The sequence below is a fragment of the Calonectris borealis genome, chromosome 9 (assembly GCF_964195595.1).
Source record: "Calonectris borealis chromosome 9, bCalBor7.hap1.2, whole genome shotgun sequence".
Taxonomy (NCBI): domain Eukaryota; kingdom Metazoa; phylum Chordata; class Aves; order Procellariiformes; family Procellariidae; genus Calonectris; species Calonectris borealis.
In genome coordinates, this window is record NC_134320.1 from 5,868,860 (window position 1) to 5,895,603 (window position 26,744).

A 26,744-nucleotide genomic window follows, 5' to 3' on the forward strand; every position below is an offset into this window, starting at 1 on the left:
CTTTTTTCTGATAGATAAGAACTGACATGACAAAACCCGTTACCATAATTGGACAGAGAAAGAAGACTGAATAATCATGGAGAGAAAACTTTTTCCTGAATTCTAGATGTTTAAGTGAATCCTGAAGCCTAAATCCTAAATGTCTTGGGTTAAGATTCCTTAATGGAAGAAATACAATTTGGGATGGGAGGGCAGTGCTATGTAGCATAAATTTTTTACTGCCTTTACCTAAAGTTGTCTATATGGGCATTGCTATTCTGAACTACACTACAGCATAGAATACTTGATGAGAAACACGGTGGGGCTTAAGTGCTTGCTGAAGTGGGTAAAGCACACGAAGAGGAGCGTAGTCCGCAGGGTACAACAGTCTCCCAGGAAAAAACAGACACAAATGGCTTCTCTCATTTATGCTGTGGCCTTTCTGCTGCTTTGATCAGCCACTGAAAAGACCTATATATATATACATACAACTTTAGTATGATAAAACTTTCTAGAAAGGCCACAGCATGAATGGGAATCGGGACCAAAACCCCTTCTTTTCATAACTATTTAAAAAAAAAAAAATTAAAACCTCAGCAACCTAATAAAACACATGGGAGGTTGAAAAGTAAAACTGGCTTGTTTCTAAAACAGGTCTTAATATAGTATGCCTGCAATAATGAAAAAGGGTAAATGAAAAGCATGCCGATTCCTGTTATTCTTTGAGTTAGACCATGCCCTTGGGTAGTATACGAAACCCCAGAAATGCAAAATATGAAAGTAATAAACATACAATTGCTCAGAACTTGATAATGATCTCTGTGAAACAAAATCTGAGGATTTTTGGTAGGCTTTGATGATTCTGAACACGGAATTAAGCTGAATGTATTTTAAATTAAACCTAAAATAAAAACAGCTGCTGGAAAACATGCATGACCAAATTCTTCATCTGAACATGTGCTGCTTTTGGCTATTTTCTTTTAGATTTTAAAACTTCACTGGCATTCTGTATACACAACTCCAGTATGAAGCAAAGTACAGTAGCTACTGTTGGCATTCAGTTAAGCCAATCTAATTTTATAGATGTTTGTCTAACAACTCAGAACCACTGCTATTTCCATCAGTGAAGGATTATACCACCAAATAAATTTATACACTGTAGTAGCTGCAATTCTATGTGCAATGGGGCCTAAGAGATATATAGTCATCATTTAGGTTCATGAAGATCATCCCACTGCTCTGCTGGCAACCCTCAAAGCCTAATCACATGGAAAAAAGAAACACTGCTAATTAATTTTCCAAAAAGTTAATTTTAAGAACAAAATAAGATGTATTCCTCACTGGACTTTTCCTATGTAAAAAATACTTATTCCATTAAAAAAAGATTTAGACTGCTTGAGAAACAGGGGAACAATACAGGAGAAAAAATTACTCGGTTTGCTGATACATATGAGAAAGACTATCCCATCATGGCAAGCCAGGGGGCAAACTTAACAAGATGTATAGAATATGCTTCCACTTGTGATTGAATTACCAAACAAAAGATATCCATGTCACAGTGGAAATGCCCTAATCAAATAAACTTTGAAATACCATTTATTTGGGAATCTGACCCTCTATTCTCAATTCCATAAGATTCTGTGGAAATTCAAGAGGGATACAAAACATAGCACATTCTGCAGCACTTTGAATTGAAAAAACTTTCATACTTGCAATGTCTTTTGTAGATATGTTTCCTTCCAAGCATAGTTCCCTTTGTATTTGGTCGGATGACAGCAAAAATGTAAGCAATTAATTTCACAGTGCATGTCTAAAAACAGTTGTCTGTCCCATATTCACTTAGCTTTAAGACCTGGAGGTCTTAAAAAAATATCCTAGGTCCTAAGAAAAAAAAAAGTCCTAAAAATTTCATTCCTGTGAAATTGTTCCGTGTAGCATCTGCATGTGTCAGAAAACTCTTTAGAGCGGAAAGACAGATGTTTTCATTAGCTTAAAAACTAAAGGCCCATAACCATTGCCAAAATAAGGCAATATTAACTCTACCTAAACACCAGAAGGTAACACTTTTTAAAAAGCTACCCATAAATCTGAAACGTAATGAAATGTAGACAGAAAAGATTTCCATGGAATAGTTTTATGCATTCCGGAAAAAAAACAAACCCAAACAAAAACCAACCCAGTCCACATGCTACACTGTTGATAATGCCTCCCAGTACAAAGATAAACTTTCATTGTTTTCTGCAAGGCATAATTCTCAAGGGTTTCACGTAACCAAGTTATGCATAAAGCTGTCCATGACAGGCATGGTACATAATACAGGACAAGAGAAGAAATGGAGCTTTATTTGCTCACAATCCTCCAGAGTGAATACTCCAGCTCCAGCAGCTGCCTGACTCCTTAAAATCGCTGTGTCTTCATCTAACTTGGCTACAAGAGGATGAGCTGGGATTGATATGACTCCAGAGTTTCAGATTTACTCTTTCCTGACCCATGAAGTATTCATTTCACTCCTCCTTCTTTCCTCTAGACACCCTGACTAGTTGAAGGGACCCATTGGCCCCAAACTGCCTGCTACAAGGCCCAGCTCTGCAAGTATCAGGCTATTTGAGGAAACACTTAACTGGATAGCTGAAAAGAATCTAAAGGAAAGCAATGAAAAAGGTCAGAAATCTAAAGAATTTAACGAATAAAGGCTGAAGAGACAGGCACCAGTCAGCATGAAAAAAGAAGATACACTCAGAATCTTAAAATATGTAAAAATGTGCTGTATATAAGAATAATCTCTTCTCTATATCCTTAAAAGAGAGATTCTTACAAGTAATAACAAGTTGCAAGGGAGATTTAAGTTAGAAATCGAGAGAAACTTTCTTACAGTAATAACAGAAAAACTTGAACAGACTGTCTGGGGACATTACAGAATCTCCATCACTAGAGGTCTTCAAGAAGAGTTTAAAAAACATCTGTTAGGAATAGCTTAAAGATAATTATTCTTTCCTCAGGCAGGGGATGGGTTACATGACATACAGAAGTCCATCTGCTGACCCTATTCCTGTATGATTAGAATATTTATTTGCTGCAGAGATGAAGCAGTTTGCATTAAATACTGGCACAGAGGACAACACTGAATACCTATGCGAAATTATACCACGATTTATCAGTCCACAAGCCCCCAAAAGGATGCCATTGCAGTAAGACTGAGTTTCCCTGGTAGGAGGTCTCCGCCTCCTTCCCGAATCCTCAGAGACCAAGGATGTTTTGCCAGATGGCAAGTACTCAGGACCAGTGATCCCAACTCTCCTGAAGGCATGTGTTTTCTGTGCATTTCTTTGTTATAGGATATTGCATTGTTTCCCCCTGCATTTTATGTATTTGTGGTTTCAAAGACACTGTTGGGCTCCGCTGTTACTCATCTGTTACTCTTCACAGGAACGCAATCCCAGAATTGAATTTTAGTTGAAATTAATTTGAAAGATAAATAGGATAACAGGTTAATCTTGAAGAATCAGATTGAGCTTGCAGCACTATCTGTAAGGATCTTTTTTTTACTTGGAAATAGAGCTGGAATACTGTCAGAAAACATGACAGCCCAAAATTTAGAATAGCAATCAATCACCAGTTTTCACAATTGGCCTTTTTATTCACACCCGTGTGGCTGTTGACATTGACCTACACGAATGGAAGATGTCTCTCCAGCCCTTGACTCCCATAGCACCAATCCCTGCAGTAAGCAAGTTTTCAACAAGAACAGGAGGCTTCAGGACTTGCCAGTATTCTGTATGAAAAGAAGTGAAACTTGCATCATTTAAGAAACATCCTTCAAGCTTCACTTTTTAAACAACCAAAGGCAAAAGAAAAAAAAGTATTTTTTAAAATTAATCTTTCAAATATAGACCAAATTGGGGGGCGGAGGAGGGGGCTGCAGGGGGGCAGAAAGAAGGTGGAGAACAATCAGTTTTCAAAACAAAAGTCACAAAATGGAAGTATGCACTGGCAATATGAAGCATGCATGTAATTCAGGCTATATCATCCTTGAGATTATTCCTGATCTTCCTTAGCAGTCCATTTCAACATTAAAATTTTCCCATTGTTACTGTTACTATTGCTTCAAAATTGAGAATTCAAAATAAGAGATTTGTCACTAACAGGAAAATGGGCATTGAAACAAATACTTTCCAAATATGGGTAAATCCACTCTCAACCTTTCGAGAGGTTAACTACAACTAAGACAACGTTTGACATTCTCTCCATCCCTGCCATCCATGCCTTCCACCTCTGCCAGCTAAATATTAAAGTTACCATATACAGCATAATCTTAATGTAGTAAGTATTGGAGTTCACTCCCAATGAAGGTAGACACACTTGACTCGGCTCCGCCTGCCCTTGCAACCACGCGGAGATTACATAGCTCAGCTGAAATGCCACAACAAATCCTACCTTCTTGGTCGCTTTTCCAAGTTTTCAATAGTTTACTATAGGCATTTTACTCCCATTTCATTATCAGGATATATTTCCTATATAAATTCTAAATAATGTCAAGATTGTCAGGAATCTGACCTTGGAATTGAGAGATTGCAAATTTTATTAAAGCAGTGAGCAAGCCCGTTTCCAGTAAGAAAATGTGCAAGAACACAATAGCAGCCATTTCAACATGTTTTATTATGAACATTTTATGTTGTTCTTGATGAAAAAAGATGAAAAATTGCAGAAAATTAACATTAGTTCTGCTTTTTAAATGTTAGAGGGACTTGTTTTTTCTTAAAATATCTTCTCATTCAAAATAGTTCAGTCACCTCTTCCCAAGTATATAGACATAACATCTGTTTTGCAAAAGAGAATTTAGAAGAGTCTTGTAAATGTCAAACTAATCAGTTACACTTAAAAATATGTATGTTTGATGTCACAGCATCAAAATATCCCAGAAAACGTGTTCACCACGGATCCTACCATTGGAGTTCACCAGATTTAGCTGTTGATTCTTTATTTGGAGCAGAATTGGGAACTAATTTAAGTTTGATAGTTGTAAATAATACTATATCAATTTCCAATTTACTACTTAAATACGATACATACACTGTGGGTATATCATCACCACTGCCACACTTACGACCTACCGCTTTCTCTAGAAGATGTGTTTGAAACAGACCAAAACTATAGATTTAAAAAAATAGTAATTTCATTTAAACATTTTTTTTACATCTCAACTTTGTAGCAAACTATATTAATATGGTCTTGCATAACTATGTTCAGTATCTTTAGAGAAATTCTGTATTATACACTGGACTTTCAAACAAATTACTGTAACAATTTTTATTTGGACATTCCTAGTCCATAATTCTGAATGTGGCTTGCACTGTAACAAAACGTTTTGTGCCAGAAGAATGCAAACTACACACTCACAACAAGTAAATGAGATGCGTATATAAAAATGTGTTAGATACTATGACTTGGAAGCTGAAGAAACTTTCAGTCACTCAAAAAGCATGGCAATAAAAAGGAATAAAAGTATATTTTGCTATGCAAACCTCAGTATTTTTTTTTCTCTAAAGAGTACTAGCTCCCTAAGTAATTCACAATTAATAGATCCGTTCTTGACAGAAAATGCGTATCTTATTTAAAAGGATGAAAAGTTTGTTACTTTTACTCAAGATTTAAGAGTTTCCAAAAACTGTAAGTGGCATAAGCACTTCTTCAGAGAGGTAGTTCTCCTCAGAGGTATAATCTTACCATTTTCAACAGGGGCCTGTTAAAAGAATTTATTTGTGAAAGGATAATCTTCTGCGGTTTGAACTTTCTCACCAAGCTCCCTTCTCATTGCTATGCAGTGTGGGAGGTAAGTCTGCTTGCAATGCTAGCCATGTCTATCGAATCAGAACTAACCTTTTGTTCCAGTTATTTTCTTTTCAACTTTTTGCCATCAGTAGCCACCTCCAAAAAAATATACTTTTGTACTTTTGAAGCCTTGGTGTCTTTTAGATAATTCACTTCCATGCTGGTTCGAAATAGGAAAGTTTCATCATTTTATGGAAAGCCATACAGGAGTTTTTGCAGAAGACAGAAATACATGGCCTTAACTTTGTCACCTCTACTTTGTGAATGCTAGCCATACAGCAATGTAAAAATAAAAGGAACATCACCTAAGACACTGTAACACTAAATTATACAAGGTTCCAAAATTACAGACCAGAACACACTGATTTCCATTACTTAAATACCAACAGAATAGCATGATTCAAACAGTAAATCAGTTTCAGGAAGAAAAAAAGAACACAGTAACAATCAACACTAGTGATATATGTGAACACACTAAGGAGATCGAAGAAAGACTGATGACTACAGTACTCCTTTCACTTTATGAAAAAGAAATATTTGTTGGGGAATAAGTATCTGTAACTTATACCTCACAAAAAAAATTAGGGTTTGTTCACTAAACATTATAAATGCATATAAAACCATGAAACACACATGCAAGTACCCTGCAATACGAAATACAAACAACCCATGGTCTCTGAAGGAAAAGCACACAAACAAGTAAGCATATAAAATTAGAAAACCTTATTAAGCAGACTCCGGCGATGTATCAAGAATGCAGCTTCATCACAATCTTAAACCAAAAGAAAATAGAACTTGATATAAAATTCATCTTCAAATGGTTTCTCTTTTTTATTCAATGTTCTGGGTTACATTTTCAAAGTATTAAAAAAAAAACTTGATAAAATCATGTACTGTAGGAGTAGCACTGGGGAATTTGGTAAAGAAAAAAAATCAGTCTCTTTGTTAGCCAAGCCACAAAGCATCTACAGAGCCTAATTCATCATGAACATGCCAGGATGCCTGACAGCTGATTGACAGATCAGCCCTCTACTTGCTCCCTCTCCCCTCATAGAGGAGCCCCTTTGATACGACGCGTCTGTTTCTCCTGGACAGAACAACTCCTGTGCAGAGTGGTCATACGCAAGAGCTGAGCTCAGGAAAAAGAGGACAGATTGAGCACAAAATCCTTCAGAGAACAGCTGGGAACGTGCTGGTGGGGGACACTTCCTGTCTGCTATAAGGGAGCATTTCCACACGTTTTCCTTCCTCCCCCCGGCAAGGGAGATTGCTCTTCTCTCCAGGCCTGCAGCCCCCGTGCAAGGCACCAGGCTTTGGTGGCACAAGCTGGCACGTGCCCAGGCGGCCACTGGGGTCTGCTGTTCCCAGAAACCTCGGAGCTGCCACCTGGGACCCGGGCGCTGCCATCCCACCAGGGCGCAGGAGGAGCAGTCCCTGGCTGTTGCACAACTGCACGAGCAGCCCACGGCCTCCTCCGCGTGTAGTGTCAAGGATTATGGGTTCTGCCTTTCTAGGTGTCAGTCAATCTGCTACTTGCTTTAAAATTAAGCCTGTGCTTAAGTGCTTTATGGGACTGGGGCCAGAATACTCAGTTTCTTGCAGAATTGAGCCCTATGTTTTTATATCCATAATGTTAGCTCAGTCTTTCTGCCAAGCAAACTCTTTTCCCTGAGTTTTGTTTATTTTTCAGGATTGAGCTCAGTGAGGGCTGGGGGTTAACCTAAAGTACAGTGGCCTGATTGCCATGTATGCTGCAGGCACTTTATACTGAAAAGAAGCTATAAAGTATGCTCACTTTATTGGTCCTTAACTCTGTAAGGGACAAGCAAAGCAGCACCGAGATAAGTGAAAGTGAGGTTCTCCTATTCAATCTGTGAAATAACAGCCTATATGTAGATGAAAAAGTAAATGAAAATAATACCAAGTACAAGTAACATAGCATTGGATAGTTTATGCTTTCAGTATGTAGATTTTCTCTGTATATTTTATTTTAAAAATCTAAAACTCTGTAAAACAAAAGAAAAAGGAAAACAAGGGAGCCCTTGGAAAAATACTTCAGAAGCAAAAGCCTAAACAAAACCACCCTCCAAATCACTCAAAAATAGAGATTATTTTTCTAATCATTACCAATGTGTTGGTGAGAAATGACTCTAAAATGACTCGTCTTTGGCAGCAAACCAGTGAGGCACAGACTTTATTGTTCTCTCCCTAACCTTTCATAAAACATTTTACAAATAGACAATGTACACAGGGAAAACTGGAACCAGTCAGACCTTACAATGACAAGCTAATATTTATAGCCTTAGTCTCCCATTAGTGCACAAAGTAAACCAGCCACTACAAAAAACACAAAAGCAAAATAAAATTTCTTTTTTTAGCTAGTTGGCTGGTTTTGTTACTTGGATCACAATTTTTTATCATTCCCTCCAGGGATCTCATAGGAGGAGCGACTGCAATCTTAAAGGATTTTGACACTAGCATTCCTCACATCTCACCAGATGTTATCCTCTCAAGACTACTTCTACACAATTCTGTATTCACTGTCACTGTCAAACTATTGTTTTACCACACTGCTTAGCCTTAATTATCTCTGCTGAAGTTTGACCATTCATAGTAAATGAGAGAAAAAATTAGAAACAAAGAGGAGAGTCTTGTGACTCTAGCAAACAAGTATTACCCTAGCTTATATAGCTGTACCTAGGTCCTTGCAAGCGATACACCTTCAGAGTTTCTGATATGAGATTCGGTGCCTGATTTGCAGAGTATTTGGTATTTCCATTATTCTTGTCTTTTGAAGGCCTTTGGTGTCATCCAGGCTGCCAGGTAAAGCACTTCTGAGTCCAAGTAAAACATTTAGTTGCAATTTTGTCATCACTATGTAGACATAGATGTTTTCCATGCTGGGGAATCAAAACTGTCCTAGACTAGAGCTATAATAATGCCAAAGTTTGAGTATTACTAGAATTGATGGAAAGGGAAAATTTATCTACTGCCACTGTCTCCTCGGGGTGTGTGGGGGAAGCGTGACCTTGGTCTCCTCCTGAAGCAAAATGTTGGACATACTATTAACATATTACCAACAGGCTGGGGGTTATGAGATTCAGATGAGGATGATATTGTGGAGTACTGATCTTATAAGGGACTGTTTGTGGTTCGTTAAATAGCTCTTCTGCAGTAATCAGTAGTGGTAAGGCAGGTGGAGGGCTTTTACCTCCTGACAAGATGAGCTGGCTCTTAATCTCTGGCTCCAATATGCACATCACAATGGTGCTATCTCCTAACGCTCAAATGCAGAAGGGGAAAAAAGATCAAGTGTACTATCTCTGCTGATAATAAATCCAAGGAGAACATAATCTCTGAATCTTGAGATTGCCAGGTGAGGTCCCCAACCAAATATAAAGGAAGATACAATTGTATCTAACTGAAAATTCTGTATAATTCTCATTAAAACTCTGCACATCTTATGCCAACAACCAGATACCTGCAACTGAATCTACTGGAAAGTATACACAGGCAACAAATAAAAAAAGTTATTCAAGAGTCCTACTATGTGCCAGACTAGAAACTGTAAATGATCTAACATGGGCATGCAGCAAGTGTCTCCTGCTTCAGAAACACCATTTTTCTGTAGTCTGAAAAGACTGGGGGAGCTCTTTGACTTTAATACTTTTCAATATGTCCACATAACTCTAAGGATGCAATGAAAGCTACAGATAAAGCAAGAAAAATCAATAGCAATCATTCTACTTGAATAGTTTGCAATTTTAAGGTGTTTGTGGTAAAACAAGAAAAATCAACTCTCATTATTTTTCTCATAAAATTACTAAAAGAAAAATTAGGGAGAAAGTCAAGGTGGGACCTGTCCAATACTTGATGGCTTAATTTCTGACTTTCCAAGAAGTATCTAGTAATAGTTCACAACTATGCAACCCCACAGTAACATAAACCACCACCTATTTCTGATTAATGCTATTATGTTTTAGAACCAACTTAATTGTAGAACTAGGATAAGCATTTAGAAAAGCAGACTGAAAGTGGGAAGTAGCCCCAGGGGAAAAAAATACCAAATTCTTCTCACCAATGACACAAACGCTCTTTCTCCCCTTACATTTTTCCAGAGCAGTTTTCCAGTTCTTCCACAGCAGAATGCACAGGCTTATCTCTTTCACCACCGCCTCCTCAGACTTCTCCTGCCGTATCACTGTAATTCCAAAGATCAGTCTCATTCTCTCAGAGTTTCGTCAGGCTTCAGACGAAAACTTTCATACCTTTCAGTTAAAGACTCATTTCTTTTTAGACTGAATCTTTCACTTTTCTCTAAGAAGCTAAAATTTGACAATAATAGATCCTCACTCTTCTTTTCTTGCTCAACCTAGCACTTTCCCTTAGTACTTTTGGCTTCTGCTTTGGTTCTGCATCTTCAGTACTGAGTCTGTTCTAAACCAACTTACAATTGCACTGCAGTATTAAGCAGTTAATAAATCATTCAGTTCCCAAGAATTCAGAGAAGCACCATAGAGTTGATAAGCTAGAGGTAAGACTGAAAGTATTATTGAGAAATGAAGTCGACTACCAGACCAGAAGTGTGAAAGGAGAGGGCTGTAACTATGTAATTACAGTTTATACAAATGCAAAAACTAGGGTGATGTTACTGGCTCTGTCCTTTATTTTAAGTCAGATTGTCAAAGTTAGTTAGATGGACTGGAAGAAGTGGATATAACAAGAGTAGACAGAACTACAAAAGAAATTAACTCTTTCCTGGTTATCTAGCACCAGCTCTCCATAAGTACTATTCTAGTCCATTAGATAAGTAACATAAAACAAATAAAAATGTAGCTGATCCTTCTGCTAGACTACACAGCCTCTTGGGATCTATTCCAGCTCCAGCATCATGTGATTCCACTCAATACATTCTGTACTAGCTGTGGAAAACATCCAGCTTTCAACCCATCACGAACTGCATGAGGGCAAAGCATCTGAGAACTAGAAAGCAAAAAAAAAGCCTATCACACTTTTTTTTGTACTGAAAATATAGGTCTGCCATTTTCAGTCCTGTTGGTCAATCACAAATCCCACTGAAGACACTGAATTGCACCATATGTTATATACGAGACAAATACTGACTCAGAAGCTCAAATGTGACAAGCTCCTCTAAGTCTGTTGCCAGTTTTCTATGCACAATACGCACCCCTTTGGCAATACAAACCTACTAAGACAACTCCAAGCAGAAAGCAGCTTGCTTCCATTTCTGCAAAAGGCTGCAAGGGACAAAATTCAGATTGGGACACGTTTATTTCTGAATATAAGTGAGTTAGGTTTGGCATATATATCCAAACATTTAGCCGACACTGACACTGTGATTTGCAATGCACAAGAGACACTTCTACAATGGATTAGCAGGGCTGGGAAGTCAGCAGATTCTTTCCCGGGTAAACATCACTTTGTATATTATTTCTTCATGCTTAATCCAGGCACTTGCAATTTGGTTATAGTAATTCAAGGAGCTGACAGCACATGAAGATGTGCATAGACCAAACCCTCATCTGGCATGAATTGGCATTGCAGTGCTTAAGCTCAGGAGACTTGTACTTGCTAGGATCTGGCCCACAGCAGGTACACATTGAGCACCTCACAGTGCTGTCATGAATTTCTGCACTAAAAGATTAAAGTTTCAAAGATGAACAGACAGAAGCTTAGGCTTAACCTGCTCTGAAAAACTTAGCTGCTGACTTCCCTCTTGTTTTTAATATAACTTCTTTGGAGTCTGATGTCAAAAAAGCGTAATTATACTGGAGAGGAGTGATGAAAAATTTTCATGGGTTCATATGCAGTGGGGAAGAATATGAAAAGGCTTTTAAAAGTGTATTGCATTTGTTATGAGTTGGAAATCCCAGGTCACTAAATGTAGTCTCAAAATGGAATCGTGGACTGATTATATATTTTTATAGTTAACTATGATGAACAAATCATTCTTTTTTACTTTCAGATCATGATAAATGTCAGTTCAAATAATCATCATGAAGAATTAAGCTCATACTGAAATTCGGAGTCTATCAATGGAGCAGCTTCCTGACCTGATCCTGCAAGAAGCTGACTTTTTTTAATTCCATCAAGGATGAACTGAGGGCATATCCTGGGCGAGCTTAGGCAACAGAAGTAGTATAGACTACGTATATTTAATGATTAAAGCTTATGGAGTAATGCATCACATACCTTGCAAAAAAATGCCGTGCTTTTTCATAAAACACTCTGAACTGATTAAAGGGAGAAGAGGCAGGGCAGGGCAGAGCCAAGTGAGGCAAGAGAAACTGAACAAAAGCCCTAAAGACCTGCTGCCACCATGGGTGTGAAAGGGTGTGTGCTGTCACACACTCTGGTCCTTCCCTAGCTATCAGCAGCAGATAAGTGCACACCTAAGAAGGTTAGCCTAACTGCTCAGATTAGATTACTCACAGCCAGGTTAGTCTCCTAACAGCATAGGCAAAATATGGCTACCACCAGCTTGAAATAGTAGAATTATCCAAACAGGGCAGTTTAGGGGAAAGGGAGACAACAGTGATGTTGGTAAATGCCTACCACCACCCCAAATTAACAAAAAAAAGAGTTGAATAACAGGAATATAATCACCGAAAAGAAAGACTTCTCCAGAGGAGTGTGTCCACCCTGACAGTTAGCTGATGTGACACTTCCCCACAGGGCACCATGGGAAACCCATCCTGTGGAATGTCTTCAGCTTTACTGGAAAAACCGTAGTGCTGCAGCCACACAGCACTAAGGGAAACCACTGACTGAAGTGCAACCACAGCAAAAGAAAAATAGAATATTGCTCTGCTTTGGTAACCTCACATAGCCACGTACAGCACCATGTAGACTTACACGTTTTCATCCAGATGCAGCACAGCTGTGTTTATATGACACTATTCAAGTGGCTAAGCCTGGTTGAGAAGACCTGTAAACACGGCCATGCTGCTTCTGGACTTGACTCATGACATCCCCACTGTATTAAATCTATTTTTCTCAGAATAACCCATGGGAAACCAGCTTGTATTGCTGAGTGGCTTGTAAGACCAGCCACCCCATGCCATCTGTTGATACCTGCCTACAGTCAGTAAGAAATTACCACCTTTTATTCTGTCTTAAAACACATTCTAGTTCTTTGATTCTTCAAATAAGGGGGTTTTCCCCCTATAATTGTTTTTCTAGCTCTTTTCCATATCTTTTGTCTCAATTTCTTACATACCTTTCTCATTGCTTTGCCTCCCCTCGACTTCATATTCTTCTAAATCTCTTCCTATTTGGTTAGCTCTTTTCCCCCCCCTTCTTTTTTTCCTTCTTTCTGCGCAAATTAAACTCTCTCCGAACCACTACTTGTCCCATTCCAACTGTGATAAGTTTGTTTTATAAAAAAAATGCAGTTAGATCCAAGAGATGTTCTCCCCTTACCAGCAGGCCTTTCATTTTATTTTCCTTTGAAGATTTCTTAACAGTTGTTACTTTAATTGGGAACAGTGTATTATTTTTCTCCATTGCCTCAAATCACTACTTCAGTTCTTTGTACCCCTTCTCCCCTTCTGTCAATGCCTATCAATTCAGAAATATAAATAACAAATTCCTATCACAAATCAGGGGTTGCTCAGACACAACTTGCTGTTTTTGTAAGTCCACCTTATTTAACTGCTTACTTGAATCTTCCGTTCCCTAAAAAATTTGGTCCTCGAGTCTAAGCTATTTCTCCTCCTCTGTTCAAGTATCGGGTGCCTGTGCCCAGATGGTGGCTCTGTGAGGGGAGGCGGGGGCTGCCCCGTGCCGGGCACAGCCGGTTCCAGCTGGTTCCAACCGCCCCAGGGCAGGGCCCAGCTGGGCCGGCGGCGCCGCTGTGGGCGGGTGGAGGAGTCGGGAATGAAGGAGCGAGGCTGGGCCTGGGGAAAGGGCGGGGAAGGAGGCCGGTTAGGTTTGGTCTGTTTCTCACCCCCAACTCTATTTTGATTGGCCATAACTTAGTTTTCCCCAAGCTGAGTCAGTTTTGCCCGTGACAGTAACTGATACAGGATCTCCCCGTCTTTGTCCCGACCCACAGGCTCTTCCACCTTCCGCCCTGTTGCGGAGGGGGATGGCGAGCGCCTCAGCGGGCGTCCCGCAGCCAGCCAGGGCCAGCTCACCACAAACATCCTCTGACTCGCTTCACTGTCACTTGTTTGGAAACTTTTGTTCGCAATTCTGCTGTTAGCAGCTGAGTTCCAACTTTCAGTACAGGAAAATCAGTAGATAAAAATCCACCAAGCTGTTCAAATTCCTGGTCTAGTGTCATATAAAAGTGTGACAGCAAGGGTTCATACAGAAGGACAAAAAGATTATTTCCTTTTGCCTCCACAGAAGGAAGCACTGTCACATTTGCTGATTAGAAAAAAAGGAAAAGAAGCACGTAATTAAAATGATATAGCAAGCGTATTTAGAATAAAATGAGAACCAAGGGTAAACTCCATATATTGAAGTAATAGCAGTGATTCAAAATAAACCATCTCATGAAGTGAAGTTTTTAACAGAAAGTATTGACTAAATCAGAAAGAAAACCATAGACAGAAAGCATAGATGTCTCCCTGAAAAGAACCAATGGACCTTCCAAACAAATAAGTGCACATCTTCGAATACTTCTACTGCGGCATCACGTGAGCAAACAAGTATCCTTCAGTAAGGGCACAGCGATGGACGGAAATACCCCAGTTTCCTCTTCGCTATCCAGACAGACTTCTGCTCCTCAATTCATCTTCCTGTACATCATAGTCTCCTAATTGCCTCCTGCCAGTCCAAGACACAAGGGCCCTATGTGCATCTTTCAAATTGCAGTCCTGACTCCACTCTGACTATATAGAACGAAGCAGAGACTTGAATACTTGATAAATACATGTTAAGAAATATTATATATTCTTCTCTTTCCCCCTATCCTCCACTTCTTATTAATATTTCCAGTAGTAAATGCCCTCTAGGGAACTCAGTAGCAACTAGGCCCACGTCTGGGAAAACGAGGATTCACACGTTGTGATGGCTTACAAGCACATGAGCTGTTAAGTCTGCAATAAGAACAACACAAAATAGAGAGGATTAAAACTATTTGGTCTCCCAGAAAACGACTACAGGGGACGTTTGCAAAGAAACAGAGATTGGAGTCACCAATATCTGCTTCAGGTAAGGAGAACAGAGGCTCTTACCATTGTAAAAAATAAGCTTTGGAAGTTGTCCCAGTGACTGATACTAGCTCAGGTGAAATACACAACTGTCAAAATGCTCAGGCCCCATCCTGACTTGAAAAATCAGATATTTTACGGTACCTCCAGTTAGTGAGGTAGATAAGCCAACGCTTGAGGTAGCTAAGCCATTGCTTGAAGTCACAGACAACAAAATTTGTGCATCTTTCTTTCTATGCAAATGCCAAATTTTGCTCTGAGCAGAATACCCTTAAGAGCAAAGAGATTGCTCAGGGGAAGATGCCTACTTGCTCTGTTTGGTCCTACAGCTGCAGGAAGCATTTGGCTGCTGCATATGAGGGGTGCAGCCTTAGAAAGCCCACATCTTTCTCCCTAGGACTGAAGTATCTAAGGTCTTCTCCTCTAAATGCAGACACAACAAGTTCAATAACTACGATTTATCGTTCCATTTCTCCTTACATAGACTGTGTCAACTTCTCTGGTTCATATAGACATAGGAAGACTACAGAAAAAGTCTGTGAAGTAAAGATTTTGTGTAGATGGACTAGAAGAATAAAATTCCCTTTAAATAAGTAAAGCTTCATTACAATTAACAGAAGTCTAAAGAACCACGATAAAATCAGCAGGGACTTTCACCTCACTTCTACTATAGAAGAAGGAACACATACCGAGATCCTGTTTCCAATCTGTGCCCTAGGTTTCTTCGTATGAGCTGGCTATTTTAGCCCTGATCCAGTCCAGCCCCAAGTAGTGATGCTGCCGGCTGCCTGACGCCTTCCTAGCACAGCTGGCATTTTTACTGTAAGACCAAATGCTGATAATGACAATTTTATCTCAATTATTGCAGTTATTGTTAACCTAGCTAAATAATTCTTGGGAAAAAGATGCAAACAGGAGAGGAAAGGAAAGGTTTGTACTCAGGTTTGTACTTGGATGAAACATGTCATTTTTCCCAGTGTACAAGACTAAGTTCTTCACAAGAGGCAGCCTCTTTTATGGCAGAAGGTGACAAAAGAACCAACTTGCTTTTCACTCTAATCTCATTTGCCCATCTACTGTCAGCAGAATGAAGCCTTGTACTCAGATTGCAAAACTGAACCTCTTTTACCCAAGTTCCTGGTTCTGTAAGTCCCTTCAATAAAGCTGTAACAGCCGAGGATCTCCTCATTCTCCATCTTCCCCTTGTACTCCAAAAGCCAGAATTTTTCAGGCTTCCTCCAAAGCTAATGCCACTGTGTTTCCCAGACTACTTAAACACTTTGCGTTCATGGCTTTTTCTCAAAGACTGAACTATGGCACATGACGAGGCTACCAGCTCTTATATTATGAAACATTTGACAGGTGAGGATACATTTTTATGTTCTTTCAAACACTGACTCCGCAGTCTGAGCTATTCAGGAAAAAAAAAAAAATTACTCAAAGTAAGGAAAGATGGAAGAATTAACACACATCTTTAGCTGGAGATCAAAAAGACAAGTTAGGTCCCCAAAACTGCTTGTAAAAGAACCCTACAGCACTAAGCTTGCATGGCATTTCAACAGCTAAAAGATGAGCAGGGACATGAAGCGGAATACCTACAAGTTAACAGACTAGCACCCAAATGCCTTGTTGATAAAAATAGGACTGGAAGTTATTTATAGAAAAAGCACTTTTAAAAAAAACAATGCTGTAAGTTTCTTTATAGTCAGTTTTTATATTCAAAGAAAGGTACCATTGTTAAATATCCACTTTGGATTTTTTTTTTTCAAAATCTAAAGTATGCTAAATGCAAAAATCAGTGAACAGCTTTCATAACTAATCTTAAAAAATGAAGTCAATTTGGGAACGTTTACTGTTTAAATTGGCAAATCCTCTACTGGCAATCAAACAGTTAAAGAAAAAAAGGGAAAAAAAGCCTTAAAAGACTCAAGAGAATTAGCTGTTGCTAAAACAATTTTATGGTCCTTTCCACTTCACTGGAGGTAGTTTGTATGGCTGACTGGAATCTATTCAATGCTGTCAAACATCTAACCCTCCCATAGCTAGACGCCTTACAATGAATAACAAGCAGTCTAGCTGCCAATATGCTAGAGCTGCATTTTTTACCAGGGACTGGACCCCAACCCAGCAACACTCTAACTTCATTGTTTGATGCCTTGTTAATTTATAAGACCAAAAATTAACCACAACAAACAGAAGTGCCAAAATTCCAAAGCACCGCAGCTACAAAATCCATCGTATTTAATAAACCACTATACAGAAAGTCAGGTTCATAAAAAAACCTGCACATCTAATTTCTCCTTTGTAGTTTAAATTGATTTTGTAATAGAAAATAACACTCAATTTCAGTAGATGACTTACACAATCTAGGGAGGCTTACAATAGGTGCACAGAATAGAATAAAAAAGAAAGAAGTAGAAACAATGAATAAAGTGTACACAACTCTTCTTTGAAGCACTAAGCACGTCATCTGTCATCTTGAGTATCATCATTTCCATAAATATTATCCCAACCACTGAATGTCTTGCTCAGTATTGTGCTTCAAGCAAAATCCTGGACTCTTACCATATTTATGTCCTTCATCTTTCATCTGTAACAATGGTGAAGCGCTGACACCAGAATCATATTCCAAGTAAGATAGAGAGTGCTCAGTGACAACAGTGTCTCTCTGAAATTACGACTGTGCTATCTTGGCAGGTTTATGATTATGGCTTTGATAGGACTTCTGTTCTGTAGCTCATACCCTGCCATCAGACCCACATGGGCACTCTCTCCTCTTCATACAGCATCAAGTTAAAGTCCAATAGGACACAGGCATTATGACTTAGGGTATACTCTCTAACATTTTCAACTTCAGGGTGAAAATGAGCATCATTCTGACCATATATTTTACATAGGTTACGACTTCGGGTTTCGCTTTTCATTATCATTTTAATAAAATTACACTTGGCTGTAGAGCTCCCAGGAACTAATTCTCTAGGAACCAAAAGGTGCTGAAAAATTTCAGAGCCTCAGTTTGGCAAACAAAATGAAGCAAAGCAGCTGTTTTGAGAAAAAATGGTTATATCATGCAGATACATAGCCCTCTGAGAAAAACTAAATTTAAATCAATAGTAGAACTAATAAGCTCATTCTTACTAAATAAAAGTAAGATGCTACAAGAACTAGCCTTTTAGAAATGAGTTGATTATCCACACCCTAAAAAAGATGCAGCTTCATTAGAAGGAATGAAGAAAAGCAGTGGGCTCTGTATGTTAATGTGTGCAGATGTGCTTGTGTACACTTCTGTTAGTCTTTATAGCACTTAGCATCACAGAGGGGCAGGCTTAACGCTCCTGCAGTGGCCAAGGACACTTGCTTCATCAACCATGCACTTTTAAGCATGTATTTAGAATTAACATCAATGGTGTATCATTGTTTTTGTTAAAGAAGAAAACAACAATGTACTTTTCAGAAATCTATCGCCTCTTTTAATTATTTTCTCTAAATGAAGATGGTAGCCATAATGCAAAGTGAATAATAAATAATGTATTTTTTACTACATTCTTTAGACCTCTTGCTCTGAAAGCAGGTTATTAGTTCTTGGCTTTATATTTAGCCTGGTATCCTTACTCTCTACAGTTGGATAACTTACTGGTACAGGCTGTACGCCATACATTAGCATATGCCTGTGCAACTTAGAAGAAACACCAGAATCATGCAGAATTTCAACTGTTTTGAACTAAAATGCATGCAAAATCTCCTGAAAACCCTCACCTATGTACTAGCTTAACAGCATTTCTGGGACCACAAACACACACAAATACCTGACCCATTTTCCACAAACACTGTGGTAATAAGACTAGGCCAAACAAGTGCCTCTTGATTGTAAACGGAAAAAAAAGACTGGTGCCATGATCCCTCTCAAAGACAGAACCCTTTGTCAGAATGGAGCAGCCCCAAATCACTATCATTCCTAAAACCTTAACCACAGTAATTAACCACAAATCGTTAATCACAATCAGAGCTGGTCTCAGATCAAAAGCTGGTAAAAAGCTACATCCATCAATTCCATTGATAGGAATTTTTAGCATAAAACTTCCAGGTTACATGTTTACACAAAATACAAGATTTAGGGAATGGAAAGTAGAACTTTTTATCTTACTACAGATTAAAGACTTGTTAATAGTGTGGTTAAGCACTATCAGCAAGTCAGCAGTCAGTTGGGAAGCAAGATGTGACTTGCAATGGAACGCCTTTGGGTATGAAGAGACATGACATCCAAATAAATGATCACTTCTGCAAAAGCAAACTTAAGGCCATATGATTTACGTAAAACCAAATTCTTAGCTACCTGTTTAGTCAAATAACATGACAGCTGGATAATACCCAGTAAAAATCTCTCAGAACCAACATAATTATACGGTGTTTTTTATTCCTACTCTGATCAATAATAATTTAGATTTTTTGAAATGTATGTATTTCATTTTAACCTACTTCATATTGACATAAATACCAAATTTCAAGCAGTTCCATCACTACAGATGAGATGATCCTTAACACCAGGGAATCAGGCTACTCTTTGGTATCAAACATCTACATGGAAGAGAACTGTCATTAACCAACACGGGCCAGAAAGCTCCTTGCATCTCCTTCAAGAGCTGTTCAAGACTACACGAGCTCTAATTCTCCAGAGGACTTTTGTAACAGATGGGAATGAGGCAAATGCATTAAACAATTTAGATGATTATTTCCAGAAATACTTCTACAGTACTCAAGTGTCAAAATGCTTTTAAATCAAGCAAATGGCACGTGGGCAAGACTTATAAAGCTGACTACAAGAATTAGATGCTTATACTCCATGAAATTCAGTTGATTCCAGATACGTAGTTCCACTGCTCATTTTTAAAAAAATTCATGACCGACTGTAAGATGAGAGCAGTATCTTAATGAGTACAAAGCCCAAGAGAAATAAAACAAATTTTTAATGTAGACATATTTTTATATGCCTACCAACTGTGAAAACCGTTCTTTTAGCTTTCGCACAGAAATGGGTCATTGCATGACAACGTGTGCCTTCAGTGCAACTCACCAGGTTTCTAAAAGGTCTACTCTTGTCCCTGGATTTACAAAGGATTTGAACCTGATGTACATTCATGTAACTTTGGTTCATGAGAACAAAATATACAAGGTCATGCCTTCAACATAAGTGATTGTGTCATTCAAGATCACATCTGCAAGAAGCACTACTAAATCAGACAGCTTCAATAAGGCAACCATTCCAGCTCCTTCAAGATCATTTACAGATACCTCATCATAATCAGGCATTTCCTCCATTTTCTGTTTTTAGAGGAGGTTTCCTGGTAAGTGCTTAGAAAAAGCATAATGTCATTTTAAATAACATTTCTAGTGCAAATATTGCATAAACGTAACTTTCCCCGTACGTTTTCACAGTTATTTTCAGCAATCTAACCACAAGAAATTGAATATACTGCTTTAATCTCTGCTAAGTATGGTTCTTATACTTATTGACAGCTGGTGTTGATCATTTGAACTGGAAAACTTGCAGGAAGGAAGCACCTGAGTTCAGCTCTGAGAGTTCTCCAAAGTCTCCAGGAGTGTTTTATGATACCGTTCAATGTCTTTAATCAAGTAGTTCATTACTGGCTGGCAGAAACTCTTTGTTGCTGTGAACTCACTCAGCACAAAGTTATTTTGTTCATAGTACTGCCATTTCCTTTTCAAATTTGTAAGGTTATTGTGCATCAATCTCCTGCTGCTCTAAGTTTGGCAGTCTTTTCTCTAAGCTTTTATTTCCCTAAAGGTGACCGTTTTAACGGGTCTCAAGTCTTTTATTTCTCAGGATTGGTTTTTCTTCTACATTCCTAATTATTTCAGACCACCTAAATTATTTTATGTAAGCTCTCCATACACTGCTGAATTTTTACCAGAAAATTTATGCAAGATTTTAATTTTTTTTTCCAAAGGCCACCCCCCCGTAAGTTCTGCCTGAAGCCCACCCACCACAGTTATGTGGGCATTTCAGGATACACCAAGTATGTTCTTTAACAAGCAGATGCCCCTTTCCATCCTTAAATTGAACCTAGCAAATATCTATATAGTTTGCTTGTTCAGTCCCAAACGTATTATATGCTGCTTCTTAGCAGGGATTATTTGTTCCAGTTAAATGCAATGCTAAACGAATCTTTGCAACTTCCAGTTGGCTAAGGATATGTGTGGCGCTGCATCTTATGTGCCTGTAAAGGACACTAAAAGTCTACCCTCAGATATCTCTAAAAATGAGGTGCCATTAGAGTACAGTACTAAGACCTGCAAAAAAAAACCCACCAAAAACCACCCTCATTTCTACCTCTACCTCTATCACTGACTTTTGTTGATTATTACTGAACAAATCACACAAGCTCCCTCCATTTGTTTTTCAAGATATGACACCAGAATACAGCTATTTCATAAGAATACTGCAAGAACCGAATACTAGACATTCTTTCAGTGCTTCTATCTTCTTCTTAGACTCCTTGTTGCCTCCCAGCTCCCTCCAACTCTACCAGCATTCCCCATCTTACCCACCTATAGATTAAATACCTCAGATAACTATATGCCTATAGGCCTTCCCTGAATTTATCTGTGAAGCAACCACTTTCTTTAGTGCTAAGTACCATACAGTGGTCAGCAAGAGCAATTCCAGAATCAAAACATTAACAATGACATAATATAAACAATGAGAGAAATGCATTTAAAAATGGCTTCAGGGAAGCAAGTTTAGAAGACAGTGGAGAGTGATGGGCATGCATTTTATGACTACCTGCTACCTGCTTTGCCACAGGAATAACATTTTTAAAACCACCGATGGGAGGAGACTGATGGACCAGCCACCAAAAACAACCATCTACCTATAAGTATTTTCTGTTGATTTTTTTTTAATTGCTCTAAGATCTAATTTGCTGTTAATTCTATGTAATTTACCTCCCCAACTCCCAATTACATCCCTAATTGCAAATGATCATAGCAGAAGTGGTTGGACAGGCATGGAAAGCCTAACTCCTTTGTTTGTTTTTTCATCATCACCAAGGACAACAGTCCCTGCTACAAGCTTTCACCTTCTCATGCCTTCCTTGCATTTCTTAAGCTACACAAAATTTTTAAGAAACCACTCAAATGACCTGCCAGAAATAGGCATCAGATAGTCTCTTTCATTACAACCTTCAACCAATCCCCTTTAAAACACAATCAGTATTTAGTGGATCTCTTCTCAATATTACCCATCCTTCTCCTTGACGCCTTCACAACTTGTGGAGACTGTCATTGATTTCTCTGGGCTTTTGATCAGATTTTCTTCTCTCACAATCACTAATTCTGTTCTTCCTGACACTCCCAAAATTCCTAGCATAGTGCATCTTAAATATCCCTCACTTCCTGTGTTTCTCCTGCCTCTATCTGCTCCTCTTCCCAAAGTTTATTCTTCTATCACTTATTTTATATCACTTTTATCACATTAATTGGTAAGCTTGTCTTCAAGAAGTTAATTGGCTCAAGGCACAGATCCTTCTGTTTTCTCCTAATGCCTAGTCTCTGATCATATCCAGGTTTTACAATCCCCCTTTATCAAGCCTTTTATTAGCTTTTGCTTTTATTACTCCTATGATCAAGAAACAGAGTATGTTGGACTTCTATCTTCTACAACAGTTGGCCATTCTAAAAATACTAGGTCTGTGGCTTTTTACATTCTCTTCATTTAATACATTTTCAACCATTAAAACATTAGTATGAAGATAAGTACTTTATGCTTATGAACTTCATGCAGCAAGAACAACACAGAGGAATACGTGCCTTCCCACATTCCAAATATTTCTGCTAACACACATCACTTTGCATTTTCCACCACATGGGCAGGCAGGCAGGTGTCACAAGAAGCCACATGCAGAGTAGAAGTCATAGCAATACCTGGGAAAAGTGTTTAAAAGAAAAACTGGTAATTATGTGTTCAAATTCTATTGAGCTGAAGTAGAATTCAACTATAAAATGTTTCTTCTTTGAAAATCTTGCCTCTGCCTTGCCCTTGACAAATGGAGCCCTAATACACAGCAACATGAGCAGTACAGAATTTTTCTATTCTAAAGAGGTATTTCCATGTGGCCTCCTCACTGCTCTTTGAATTAAGGAGTAGAGAAAAGCACCAAATATCAGGGTTGGCAGCCTCACACAACTTGCTGGTGAAGCGTGACCCAACGACTGCAACTGATACACACCGTCCCTGCCAGCCAGCCATACAGCACTGTGCACGTTTGTGGAACAAGTAATAAATCACCATTTCCAGAAGCCCAGAGGGGACCCAGGATCACAGAGCTTACCAGTGTGGGCAAATGCATCTCATACACACTTAGATAATCTAGTAAGTGAAGGAATCATCCTTTTGCTATTAGACCTCAGAACATTCCTCTGACACAGTGAAGCGGTATATTCTATCCCACAGACAGAGAAGAGATGAATCTCTGTGTAACCATGAGTTGCCAAAGCTAACAGGAAATCTGTACCTGAGCAGGGCATCGACTCTTGAGCTCCCGCCTGTCCAGCAGGAAACCCATCCCACAGATCATCGGCGCCTTTCAGATCCAGACCAGGGAAAAGCAGTGCTACTCTGCAAGCAAGATGACCAAGCTCCAGTGAAGGCCAAAACTGCAGCACTGGGATACGTTCTGTATCCGTGGAGGTGCAGATTTGTAGTTAGTGGGGCCGGACAGATTCTAACCATTTCTGATCCAACAGAAATCTTCCCTACCTCATAGGTTATTTTTTTTCCAATACTTGTCCATGTTCAAGACCCTTGGTCCGCTGGAGGCAGGCTGCAAGCCCTCACTAGCCCCCACGCAAGCAACTGGAACACCACCTTACTGGGATTTGACTCCAGGGAGTACAGATGCAGACAGTGTTTGTTACACTACCTGGTGATACACCTCCCCAAAGTGCCAGTGGCCAGCACGCATTTCAAAACTGCCTCTCCTCCTCCTTGCATTTCAGTTGAGAGTATTTTACTTCCACTTTGAATAAAAAATAAAAATAAAGTAAAAAATCAGGAATGATGCACATATAGAGAGTTTGGAATACAGCAATACGGTAAACTGAACACATGAAAAATTAGACCAGCTTTAAAACACAAAGGCACAAAAAGAAAAAACAAAGATAAAAAGTCTCAAAAATTATAAGGAAGGGTGAACAAACTTGGTCTCTGTAGCTGGCACCAAGAAGCAGTCAGGGCTCCTACCAATACGAAAGACAATTAGATTCCAGCAGACAAACCAGAAAGTAATGATTATGATTGCTGATGCTGCAGACCGTGGCTGGCCCACATTAGGTTAAGTAAGCTGGATGCAAGCCAATATCATTGAACAAATGGCAGGGCACATTCTGGAGGAATCTGAGGAGAGATTACTAATATCTTAAAGGTGACCTTTCAGACACGCTATCGCAGCAAATCAGGCAATTCTTGTGGCTATAATGGACGAGATCAACAGAGGCCAGCCTCTTGAAGTTATGCACTCTTCATACAAATAGGATTTTTTTTTTTTAAATTTGTAATAATTGACTGCACCTCATTTGAGCAAAGTACCCTAAGTGCTTTATTGGTTTATTTCACCCCTTCCCCCTGTTTTAAAGAAAACATAATCTAACTTTCCATTATTCATTATCATCTAGGCAAGCAGCAGGCTAAAAAAGAACTCTAATTTTTAGCCGTATTGTCTATTAAAAAATGTAAAATGTTTCCTAAAAGGGCAGGTGCATTACTTAAGGCTGCCTCAGGATAAATGAAAATTACTAAGAGTGCTCTGCTTTCCTGAATGAGTTTTCCATAGATTATTTATAATTGAATGAAACCAATTACAGCATTTGTAACGGAAACTGTACATAAGTTAAACATTTCCACTTTTGCAGAACCTGAAGAACATACCGCAGGAACAGAAAAAGGTCTTTACATTTCTATGAAGGGAAAAGAGAAGGTATCTTCTTTTCTAAAAATTTTCCCGTAGGTAAAACAAACAGTAAATACACCGGGTACAAATTCCGTCAGTGCGGCCCAAAAGGGCCCTAGTGTAATTGAGAATCAGGCCCTGGATTCCAAGAAGCCGGAAATCCTGAACCTGTAGATTGAACTCCTTTCCGTTTCTTCAGAGAAGGAAATACAGCTTAATTAGGCTCAATTTTCTAAATAACGGTTATCCTCTGTAACTAATCAGTAGAGTTTTAAATCAGTATCAGAACTAAATGCTTGCTCAAATAGTGGAACATGCTCTGTCTTCAAAACATAATCTTACCCTGCTGACAACTGAAAAAGCTAGAAGACTGAGGATAACACACACTGGCATATAGTTTTTATTCTCAAACAAAAAACATTCTTTGCTATCCTACAGAGCAGTCCCTAAAACAACACACAATCTTTTTCTGTGCACAGAGGTTTCACTAGTGAGAGAAAACAAAGAGAACTTTGGGGAAAAAAGAATTCATGTAGTTTCAAACACAGCAGCGCTTTCTGAATGGAAAAAGGAAAATGTTTAAAGTTACTGCTACAGAACTGAGAAAGACCAGAATAAAATTATTTGAATTACCATTAAAGAAAATCCTCAGCCTGAAAGACACTTCAGAGAGAATTCTACTTCCACATCAGCTAAAAGCAGTACACTCATTGACCTCATCTCTAATTATCTGATATTCACCTGGATTATGAATTTTACCCTGTCAGTAAGCTAAGCAAGTGCATATTAATTACAAGGCTGACAAATGTAATGCAGAACTATGTTTTAGCATTTTCCTGCATATATTGCAGGAAATACCTGTCAGACCATTTTCGCGGCTGGTAGTCAAAAAGCTTAACTTCATTCCTAATTACTTCTGTGTAATCAGTAATGAAGCCATGCGGTGATTTAAGAGGTGTCTATAGTCAGGTAAAACTAATATATATAATAATATATATTAGATTTTCATTTCCCTTCTGGACTCACATAAAAATAACGTCCGAGTCAAAATTTGAGCAGATGCAAGAAGATTGTTCATTATGTGTTCTAGGTTTAACACTGCTTTATGGGATACATTATGACGCTATCAACTAGACATTAGCACGATGAAGATCTGCTGTTCTGCAACACATGTAGGCTCCGATGCCTACTGTGCATTATCCAAGAACCTGGACAAATCTTTTCTTAATTTTTCATGTATATCCTTGGATGTCAGATAAACTAGCAGACACAAGTGTCATTGATGAAAAGTAAAGGAGAACTTGAGGCAATGTGAACTGAGATAACTGCAAATATCAAGTGAAAATTATATCAGATTACTAGAAGTGGTCGGGCGTTTTCTTTATAATCTACATATTATACTGACCCTAAGTCTCTGGCTCTGTAAGGTGTTCTAAATTGAAGAGAGCTATGGTATTAGGTATCTTGGAAGGTTACAAATATATAGGCATTTTTCTCCTAGTAAAATACTTCCTTAGTTTAGAATACCCTCTCCTATAGTTTCTTTCTGTAGACTCTTTGAAGCATTTTTTTCCTCTTACATAATATGGTGACCAGAGTTCAGCACAGGAATTAAATTTTTAGATCTGTGCATTTCCTTCCCATTTGTTCTCTGCAAGAATTCCTTTAGTTTCAAGACAGGCAGATCTATCTGCATTTTTTAGATTAGTCTTTACCCTGCTTAAGGCCACACTGCTACATTTTTTTCCGTTGTCAGTCATGTTGAACTTCATACAGATGTAGTCAGCTG

General features: G+C 38.7%; 1 protein-coding gene across 1 annotated transcript in view; it reads right to left on the minus strand.

Annotated features, from left to right (window-relative positions):
* Window positions 1–26,744, minus strand: part of LOC142085779 (glypican-5-like) — a 392,228-nt gene that overhangs the window by 275,573 nt on the left and 89,911 nt on the right. The gene's annotated exons all lie outside the window — the stretch shown is intronic.